The 11,376-nt window shown below is 41.7% G+C and overlaps 1 pseudogene; it reads left to right on the forward strand.

The window, feature by feature from the left end:
• Positions 1 to 9,818: 9,818 nt before the first annotated feature.
• LOC105468674 (olfactory receptor 52B2-like) lies at positions 9,819 to 11,043 on the forward strand (annotated as a pseudogene).
• Positions 11,044 to 11,376: the final 333 nt, after the last annotated feature.

The raw sequence follows: 11,376 nt of genomic DNA on the forward strand, positions 1-11,376 counted from the left end.
CCTGGGCAACATGGGAAAACCTCCTCTCTACAAAAAATACAAAAGTTAGCAGGGGATGTGGTGTGCACCTGTAGTCCCAGTTCCTCAGGAGGCTGAGGTGGGAGGCTCTATTGAGCCCAGGAGATTGAGGCTGCAATCTAGCCTGGGTGACAGACCAAGACCTTGTCTCAAAAAATAATTTAAAAAAAATTTTTTTTTAAATAACAGATGCTGGCAAGCTTCTGCAGAAAAGGGAACACTTATATACTGCTGGTGGGAATGTAAATTAGTTCAGCCACTGTGGAAAGCAGTTTGGAGATTTTTCAAAGAACTTACAACTACCATTTAGTCCAGCAACCCCATTATTGGGTATATACCCAAATGAATAAAAATTTGTTCTACCATAAACATACATACACATATATGTTCATTGCTGCATGATTCACAATAGTAAAGACATGGAATCAACCTAGATGCCCATCAACATTATACTGGATAAAGAAAACGTGGTGAGGGTGGCACCAAGATGGCCGAATAGGAAAAGCTCCAGCCTTCAGCTCCCAGCGTGAGCAACACAGAAGACGGGTGATTTCTGCATTTCCAACTGAGGTACCAGGTTCATCTCACTGGGGCATATCGGACCGTGGGTGCAGGACAGTGGGTGTAGCCCAACAAGCGAGAGCCAAAGCAGGGCGAGGCATCGCCTCACCCAGGAAGCGCAAGGGGAAAGGGAATTCCCTTTCCTAGCCAAGGGAAACCATGACACACAACACCTGGAAAATCAGGTCACTCCCACCCTAATACTATGCTTTACCAAGGGTCTTAACAAATGGCACACCAGGAGATTATATCCCGCACCTGGCTTGGAGGGTACCACGCCCATTGAGCCTCCCTCATTGCTATCACAGCAGTCTGAGATCTAACTGCAAGGCGACAGAGAGGCTGGGGGAGGGGCGCCCGCCATTGCTGAGGCTTAAGTAGGTGAACAAAGTGGTGGGAAGCTTGAACTAGGTGGAGCCCACTGCAGCTCAAGGAGGCCTGCCTGCCTTGTAGACTCCACCTCTGGGGACAGGGCATAGCCAAACAAGAGGCAGCAGAAACCTCTGCAGATGTAAATGTCCCTGTCTGACAGCTTTGAAGAGAGTATATTTCTCCTAGCACGGAGTTTGAGATCTGAGAACAGACAGACTGCCTGCTCAAGTGGGTCCCTGACCCCCGAGTAGCCTAACTAGGAGACACCCCACACTAGGGGCAGACTGACACCTCACACCTCACACGGCCAGGTACACCTCTGAGACGAAGCTTCCAGAGGAATGATCAGACAGAACATTTGCTGTTCAGCAATATTCACTCTTCTGCAACCTCCACTGCTGATACGCAGGCAAACAGGTTCGGAGTGGACCTCCAGCAAACTCCAACAGACCTGCAGCTGAGGGTTCTGACTGTTAGAAGGAAAACTAACAAACAGAAAGGACATCCACACCAAAACCCCATCTGTACGTCACCATCATCAAAGACCAAAGGTAGATAAAACCACAAAGATGGGGAAAAAGCAGTGCAGAAAAGCTGAAAATTCTAAAAATCAGAGTGCTTCTCCCCCTCCAAAGGAACATAGCTCCTCACCAGCAATGGAACAAAGCTGGACAGAGAATGATTTTGATGAGTTGAGAGAAGAAGGCTTCTCCAAGCTAAAGGGGGAAATACGAACCCAGCACAAAGAAACTAAAAACCTTAAAAAAGATTTGACAAATGGCTAACTAGAATAACCAATGTAGAGAAGTCCTTAAATGACCTGATAGAGATGAAAACCATGACACAAGAAATACATGAAATGCACAAGCTTCAGTAACCGACCCGATCAACTGGAAGAAAGGGTATCAGTGATTGAAGATCAAATGAATGAAATGAAGCGAGAAGAGAAGTTTAGAGAAAAAAAGAGTACAAAGAAATGAACAAAACCTCCAAGAAATACGGGACTATGTGAAAAGACCAAATTTACATCTGATTGTTGTACCTGAAAGTGACGCGGAGAATGGAACCAAGTTGGAAAACCCTCTGCAGGATATTATCCAGGAGAACTTCCCCAACCTAGCAAGGCAGGCCAACATTCAAATTCAGGAAATACAGAGAACGCCACAAAGATACTCCTAGAGAAGAGCAACTCCATGACACATAATTGTTAGATTCACCAAAGTTGAAATAAAGGAAAAAACGTTAAGGGCAGCCAGAGAGAAAGGTCGGGTTACCCACAAAGGGAAGCCCATCAGACTAACAGCAGATCTCTCGGCAGAAACTCTATAAGCCAGAAGAGAGTGGGGGCCAATATTCAACATTCTTAAAGAAAAGAATTTCAACTCAGAATTTCATATCCAGCCAAACCAAGTTTCATAAGTGAAGGAGAAATAAAATCCTTTACAGACAAGTAAATGCTTAGAGATTTTGTCACCACCAGGCCTGCTCTACAAGAGCTCCTGAAGAAAGCACTAAACATGGAAAGGAACAACCAGTACCAGCCACTGCAAAAACATGCCAAAATGTAAAGACCATTGATGCTAGGAAGAAGCTGCATCAACTAATGAGCAAAATAACCAGCTAACATCATAATGACAGGATCAAGTTCACACATAACAATATTAACCTTAAATGTAAATGGGCTAAATGCTCCAATTAAAAGACACAGACTGGCAAATTGGATAAAGAGTCAAGACTCCTCAGTTTGCTGTATTCAGGAGACCCATCTCATGTGCAGAGACACACATAGGCTCAAAATAAAGGGATGGAGGAAGATCTACCAAGCAAATGGAGAAAAAAAAAACGCAGGGGTTGCAATCCTAGTCTCTGATAAAACAGACTTTAAACCGACAAATATCAAAAGAGACAAGAAGGCCATTACATTATGGTAAAGGGATCAATTCAACAAGAAGAGCTAACTCTCCTAAATATATATGCACCCAATACAGGAGCACCCAGATTCATAAAGCAAGTCCTTAGAGACTTACAAAGAGACTTAGACTTCCACACAGTAATTATGGGAGACATTAACACCCCACTGTCAACATTAGACAGATCAACAAGACAGAAAGTTAACAAGGATATCCAGGAATTGAACTCAACTCTGCACCAAGCAGACCTAATAGACATCTACAGAACTCTCCACCCCAAATCAACGGAATATACATTCTTCTCAGCACCACATTGCACTTATTACAAAATTGACCACATAGTTGGAAGTAAAGCACTCCTCAGCAAATGTACAAGAACAGAAATTATAACAAACTCTCTCAGACCACAACGCAATCAAACTAGAACTCAGGATTAAGAAACTCAATCAAAACGCTCAACTATATGGAAACTGAACAACCTGCTCCTGAATGATTACTGGGTCCATAACAAAACGAAGGCAGAAATAAAGATGTTCTTTGAAACCAATGAGAACAAAGATACAACATACCAGAATCTCTGGGACACATTTAAAGCAATGTGTAGACGGAAATTTATAGCACTAAATGCCCACAAGAGAAAGCAGGAAAGATCTAAAATTGACACCCTAACATCACAATTAAAAGAACTAGAGAAGCGAGAGCAAACACATTCAAAAGCGAGCAGAAGGCAAGAAATAACTAAGATCAGAGCAGAACTGAAGGAGATAGAGACACAAAAAACCCTTCAAAAAATCAATGAATCCAGGAGCTGGTTTTTTTAAAGGATCAACAAAACTGATAAATCACTAGCAATACTAATAAAGAAGAGAAGAGAGAAGAATCAAATAGATGCAATAAAAATGATAAAGGGGATATCACCACCGACCCCACAGAAATACAAACTACCATCAGAGAATACTGTAAACACCTCTATGCAAATAAACTAGAAAACCTAGAAGAAATGGATAAATTCCTGGACACATACACTCGCCCAAGACTAAACCAGGAAGAAGTTGAATCCCTGAATAGACCAATAGCAGGCTCTGAAATTGAGGCAATAATTAATAACCTACCAACCAAAAAAAAGTCCCAGACCAGACGAATTCACAGCCGAATTCCACCAGAGGTACAAGGAGGAGATGGTACCATTCCTTCCGAAATTATTCCAATCAATAGAAAAAGAGGGAATCCTCCCTAACTCATTTTATGAGGCCAACATCATCCTGATACCAAAGCCTGGCAGAGACACAACAAAAAGGGAATTTTAGACCAATATCCCTGATGAACATTGATGCAAAAATCCTCAATAAAATACTGGCAAATCGAATCCAGCAGCACATCAAAAAGCTTATCCACCATGATCAAGTGGGCTTCATCCCTGGGATGCAAGGTTGGTTCAACATACGCAAATCAATAAACGTAATCCAACATATAAACAGAACCAAAGATAAAAACCACATAATTATCTCAATAGATGCAGAAAAGGCCTTTGACAAAATTCAACAGCCCTTCATGCCAAAAATTCTCAATAAATTCAGTATTGATGGAACATATCTCAAAATAATAAGAGCTATTTATGACAAACCCACAGCCAATATCATACTGAATGGGCAAAAACTGGAAGCGTTCCCCTTGAAAACTGGCACAAGACAGGGATGCCCTCTCTCACCACTCCTATTCAACATAGTGTTGGAAGTTCTGGCCAGGTAAATCAGGCAAGAGAAAGAAATAAAGGGTATTCAGTTAGGAAAAGAGGAAGTCAAATTCCCTGTTTGCAGATGACATGATTGTACATTTGGAAAACCCTATCATCTCAGCCCAAAATCTCCATAAGCTGATAAGCAACTTCAGCAAAGTCTCAGGATACAAAATCGATGTGCAAAAATCACAATCATTCTTACATACCAATAACAGACAAACAGAGAGCCAAATCATGAGTGAACTCTCATTCACAATTGCTTCAAAGAGAAAAAAATACCTAGGAATCCAACTTACAAGGGATGTAAAGGACCTCTTCAAGGAGAACTACAAACCATTGCTCAACAAAATAAAAGAAGACACAAACAAATGGAAGAACATTCCATGCTCATGGATAGGAAGAATCAATATCTTGAAAATGGCCATACCTCCCAAGGTAATTTATAGATTCAATGCCATCTCCATTAAGCTACCAATGACTTTCTTCACAGAATTGGGGAAAAAACTACTTTAAAGTTCATATGGAACCAAAAAAGAGCCCATATTGCCAAGACGATCCTAAGCCAAAAGAAAAAAACTGGAGGCATCACTCTACCTGACTTCAAACTGTACTACAAGGCTACAGTAACCAAAACAGCATGGTACTGGTACCGAAACAGACATATAGACCAACGGAACAGAACAGAGAACTCAGAAATAATACCACACATCTACAACCATCTGATCTTTGACAAACCTGACAAAAACAAGAAATGGGGAAAGGATTTCCTATTTAATAAATGGTGCCAAGAAAACTGGCTAGCCATAAGCAGAAAGCTGAAACTGGATCCCTTCCTTACACCTTACACAAAAATTAATTCAAGATGGATTAGAGACTTAAATGTTAGACCTAAAACCATAAAAACCCTAGAAGAAAACCTAGGCAATAACATTCAGGACACAGGCATGTGCAAGGACTTCATGACTGAAACACCAAAAGCAATGGCAACAGAAGCCAAAATTGACAAATGGGATCTAATTAAACTAAAGAGCTTCTGCACAGCAAAAGAAACTACTATCAGAGTGAACAGGCAACCTACGGAATGGGAGAAAATTTTTGCAATCTAGTCATCTGACAAAGGGCTAATATCCAGAACCTACAAAGAACTCAAACAAATTTATAAGAAAAAAACAAACAACCCCATCAAAAAGTGGGCAAAGGATATGAACAGACACTTCTCAAGAGAAGACATTTATGCAGCCAACAGACACATGAAAAACTGCTCACCATCACTAGCCATCAGAGAAATGCAAATCAAAACCACAATGAGATACCATCTCACACCAGTTAGAATGGCCATCATTAAAAAGTCAGGAAACAACAGGATGTGGAGAAATAGGAACACTTTTACACTGTTGGTAGGACTGTAAACTAGTTCAACCATTGTGGAAGACAGTGTGGCGATTCCTTAAGGATCTAGAACTAGAAATACCATTTGACCCAGCCATCCCATTACTGGATATATACCCAAAGGATTATAAATCATGCTGCTATAAAGACACATGCACACGTATGTTTACTGCAGCACTATTCACAATAGTAAAGACTTGGAACCAACCCAAATGTCCATCAATGACAGACTGGATAAAGAAAATGTGGCACATATACACCATGGAATACTATGCAGCCATAAAAAAGGATGAGTTCATGTCCTTTGTAGGGACATGGATGCAGCTGGAAACCATCATTCTCAGCAAACTATGGCAAGAACAGAAAACCAAACACCCCATGTTCTCACTCATAGGTGGGAATTGAACAATGAGAACACTTGGACACAGGAAGGGGAACATCACACACTGGGGCCTGTTGTGGGGTGGGGGGAGGAGGGAGGGATAGCATTAGGAGATATACCTAATGTAAATGACGAGTTAATGGGTGCAGCACACCAACATGGCACATGCATACATATGTAATAACAAACCTGCACATTGTGCACATGTATCCTAGAACATAAAGTATAATAAAGAAAAGTCAAAAAGAAATTTAAAAATCAAGAACAATACAATTTTAAAAATACAAAATTTAAAATACAGTATAACAACTATTTACATAGCATTTACATTGTACCAGGTGTTACAAGTAATCTGGAGACAATTTAAAATATATGGGAGGATGTGCATAGATTATATGTAAACTCCATGTAATTTGTAAACTTTTTTAGTGACACAGATGATTGTACATATTTATGGGGTACATGGTGATGTTTTGATACATACAATGTACAGTGATTAGATTAGAGTAATTAGAAATATCCACCATCTCAAATACATCATTTCTTTGTCCTGAGAACATTTACTATCCTAGCTATTTGAAACTATATATTGTTAACTGTAGTCATCCTACAGTGTATAGAACACTAGAACTTATCCCTACTATCTAGCTATCATGTTGTATCCTTTAATAAATCCCTCCCTATCCTTCATTTTCCCCTACCTTCCCCAGCCTCAAGTCCTCAATGCTACTTTTTACTTCTACAAGACCAAGACCAACTATTTTTTAGCTTGTGCATATGAGTAAGAACATGCAGTATTTAACTTTCTGTTCCTGGCTTATTTCACTTAACATAATGTGCTCCACTTCCACTCATATTGCTGTGAATGACAAGATTGCATTCCTTTTTATAGCTGAATAACATTCCATTGTGTATATGTGCCATTCATCTGTTGTTAGACACCTAGGTTGATTCCATATTTTGGCTATTGTGAATAGTGCTGCAATAAACACGGTAAAATAGATGTCTCTTCAATATATTGATTTCCTTTCCTTTAGATAAATGCTCAGTAGTGGATTACTGGATCATATAGTAGTTCTAGTTGTAGTTTTTTGGGTTTGTTTTTTGCTTGCTTTTAGAGATAGGATCTCACTCCATTGCCCAAGCTAGAGAGCAGTGGCATGATCATAGCTCACTGAAGCCTCAACCTCCTGGGCTCAAGCAATCTTCCCGCCTCGGCCTCCTGAGTAGTCAGGGTGACAGGTGCACACCACCAGGTTCAGATTTTTTTTTTTACGTTTTGTAGAGGTGGGGTCTTGCTATGTTGCCCAGGCTGGTCTCAAACTCCTGGATTCAAGTGATCCACCCATCTCAGCCTCCCAAAGTGCCTGGGATTACAGGCATAAGGCACAGTACCTAGGTATATTTGTAGTTTTTGAGGAACTTCCATACTGTTCTCCATAGTGGCTTATTAATAGTTTATAGTATTATTCATAGTTTACAGCTCCAACAACAGTGTATATGAGTTCCCTTTTCTTTGCATCCTCTCCAGCACTTTTTTTTTTTTTTTTTTTTTTTTTTTTTTTTGTCTTTTTGATAATAGCCATCCTAACTGGGGTGAGATCCTACCTCATTGTGGTTTTGATTTGTATTTCCTAATGATTAGGGATGTTGAGCATTTTTTCATATTTGCCCTTTTATGTCTTCTTTTGAGAAATTTCTGTTCAGATCATTTGCTCATTTTTAATCCATTGCTTTGTGGGGGGTTGATATTGAAATATTTGAGTTCCTAATATATTCTGGATATTAATCCTCTGTCAGATAGCTAGCAAATATTTTCTCCCATTCTGTAGGTTATCTTTTCACTCTGTTGATTATTTGCTTTGCTGTGCAGAAGCTTTTTAATTTGATATAATCCCATTTGCTTATTTTTGTTTTCTTTGCCTGTGCTTTTGAGGTTATTCATAGTCTTTTCCCAGACCAATGTCTAAATCATTTCTCTGATCTATATTTTCTCTAGTAGTTTTATAGTTTTGGGTCCTACATTCAGGTTTTTAATCCATCTTGACTTGATTTTTGTATAGGATGAGAGGTAGGGCATCTAGTTTCATTCTTCTGCATATGTATATCCAGTTTTCCCAGCACCATTTTATATAAGGGACTTGAGCATCTGCAGATTTTGGTATCCACAGCAGGTCCTGGAATTAATCTACCACAGATACGAAGGGACAACTAAAGTTGTCTCTTAGGGTTTCTGTGAGTATTAAAGAGATACCACATGGAAAACACTTGGAACCATGTCTGTCATGTAGCAAGTACTCAATAAATGCTAACTCTTCATATTGCTGCTGAGATTAAGAATGCTTGAAGTGACCAGGCGCGATGGCTCATGCCTGGGAGGCTGAGGCAAGAGGGTTGCTTGAGCCCAGGAGTTCAAAAACAGCCTGGGCAAAAAGCGAGACCCTATCTCTTTAAAAAAAATAAAAAATAAAATAAAAAATAAAGCTTGAAGCCTGTTGAATGCTGCCTTGTTTGTGGAGTATCAGGTATGTAGAAGAAGAGTCCTGGCCAAAGCTTTGAAACGACTGCTGTAAGATCCCAATTAAATGTTCAGCCTCCTACTGTCTTCTTCCTTTCCTCATGCACCTACTCAACAAGCAATTCTCAAGCCTGTCCTGGGCCTCTATGGTGGCTCTGTGCTTGAAGCTCCAGTGAACCCACCAGAAGCTTGCTATTATCCCTGCCCTCCTGGAACTTACATTCTGAAAGGAAAGCAAACTCATCATCCATGACACTGAGGACAAGGCCAGGCAGGAGGCGCCACAGCCAATCTGCAAGGACTTAGGAAGGAAGCAGTCTCTGCAGCCTGTTTCTTGTGATCCAGGAAGACCAGAATTCTTCCTCAGCAACTTCCATCTCTCCTTGCCACAGTGTGTCCCAAGCACACAAGTGATGCCATCATTCCCAGCTGGTTCTTCTCTCCCTGTTAAGCCCCACTTGGGCTTTCCCAGTCTCCTTGGGTCAAAGATTCTTCAAATACTTCCTCTGAATCAAGAATCTTTTCTCTTAACCTTTCTTGTTTTGTCTCTGGCTGTCACTTTTTCCCCTGTATATACTACACCTACTTCTCCTCCTAATCTTTTACTCAGTAAATATCTGGAACATCACAAGTAAACAAGTATCTTGTAAGTTTACATTTCACACACATAAGGCCAAGAGCTCCCTGGGGACAAGGATTGTCTTGTTCAACTGTGTAGTTCCCACAATACCTGGCTTAGTACTTCTCTGTGCCCCAAAGGAATACATACATGAAGAAGTGGGCTTTCATCACAAATTCCTTAGGGTCTACAACAGAAATAGGCTTTTTAAACTGACCATTTTGTTCTAACAGTCTCTGATCCCCACTCCAGCTGAAGGTGCTTGTATTTCCATCCTCACCCATTAGCTGGCCAGCCCAGGGCCAAAGCTAATGGGTGAGGATGGAAATACAAGCACCTTCAACATCTGCTACACCAACTTCTTCCTGGTGGGTTTCTCTGGACTACGAGAGTGGTGGCCCCTCCTGGTCCTGCCTCTTGTCTTCCTCTATGTGACCATCATCTCTGTCAAAGCCCTGGTCATCCACATGGTGGTTGCCCAGCAACATCTGCATCAGCCTATGTATATGCTCATCACTCTGCTCCTGGCTGTCAACATTTGTGCTGCCACAGCCATGATGCCTAAAATGCTGGAGGGCTTTGTGCATTATGCTAACCCCATATCGCTGCATGGCTGCCTGGCCCAGGTGTTCTTTATCTACTTCACCTTCCTCCTGGACTACAACCTTCTCTGGCCATGGCCCTGAACTGCTACGTGGCCATCTGCCACCCACTCTGCTATTCTGACCTGATGACCTCCCAGCTGCTGGGACTGCTGGCCATTCTTGCCTTGACATAGAGCCTGGGAGTGGCAGTACCCTTGGTGGTGCTAACTGCAAAAGACCGATTCTGCTGGACAGCAGTGATTCGACACTTCACCTGTGAGTACATTGCACTGCTGAGCATAGCTTGTGGAGACCTGACCTTCAACTGGCTGGGGCTGGCTATGTGGTTGGTCACTGTAACCTCTGATCTGGCCCTGCTGGGGACCTCCTACACCTACATCATCTATGCTGCCTTCCGGATCTCTTCTTGGGGAGCCCAAGCCAAGGCCTTACACATGTGTGGCTCCCACTTATTGGTCATCCTCACCATCTACCTCTCTGGTCTTTCCACTTCCATCATCTTCTGAGTAGCCAAGACTGTGTCCCAGGATGTCCAGAATCTACTCAGTGCCATATACTTGCCGCTTCCAGGGGCCTTGAATCCTGTCATTTACATCGTGAGTACTAGGGAGATCCAGCAACATGGAGGAAAGATGCTCTGTGGAAAGGAAACAGCTTAGAAGGCTGGGGAGAAGCCAAAGAGGCTGCAGAACATGAGAGTGGAAACTGCCAGGGTGAGAGGACTTTACTAACTTGGGAAGTTGAGGCTATGATCTCTGAGAAGAGATAAGCAGGCAGTACTCAGGGACAGGCTCAAATTTCCTCAGCAGATTATGGGCTCAACAATAGGTTCCCTCTTGGTCAACTGTTGCTTGTTAAATTCTTAGAATGTTCTTTGCTTTCACACCCAGTAATAAAATTGCATTTACCTATCTATCCTTCTTAGTTTATTTTCTCCGTCCTCTTTCTCCCAAATCCTGAGAAAGTCCCAACTAATATCTAGATGTATGGGGCTTCACTAAGGGAGTCTTATAGAGCAAGTCATACACAGACCACAACCTGCCTGCCCTAAACATCTAGTCTGAAACAAATAAACAGACAGGCACTTCCCTAGGGCCCAGTCTCTCCCAAACATAGCCTAAGCTTGACATGAAGTTTATTCTGACCTAATACACAGGTCAGCCTGAGGCTTCCAGTCTAATTCAGGTAGCAGGCTGGGTTCTAGAGTCCAGTCAGTCCCAAACACAGGTTTCCTGAGATCCCACAGCTGTACAGGCACACAGGT

Source organism: Macaca nemestrina, chromosome 12 (genome assembly GCF_043159975.1).
Source record: "Macaca nemestrina isolate mMacNem1 chromosome 12, mMacNem.hap1, whole genome shotgun sequence".
Lineage (NCBI taxonomy): Eukaryota > Metazoa > Chordata > Mammalia > Primates > Cercopithecidae > Macaca > Macaca nemestrina.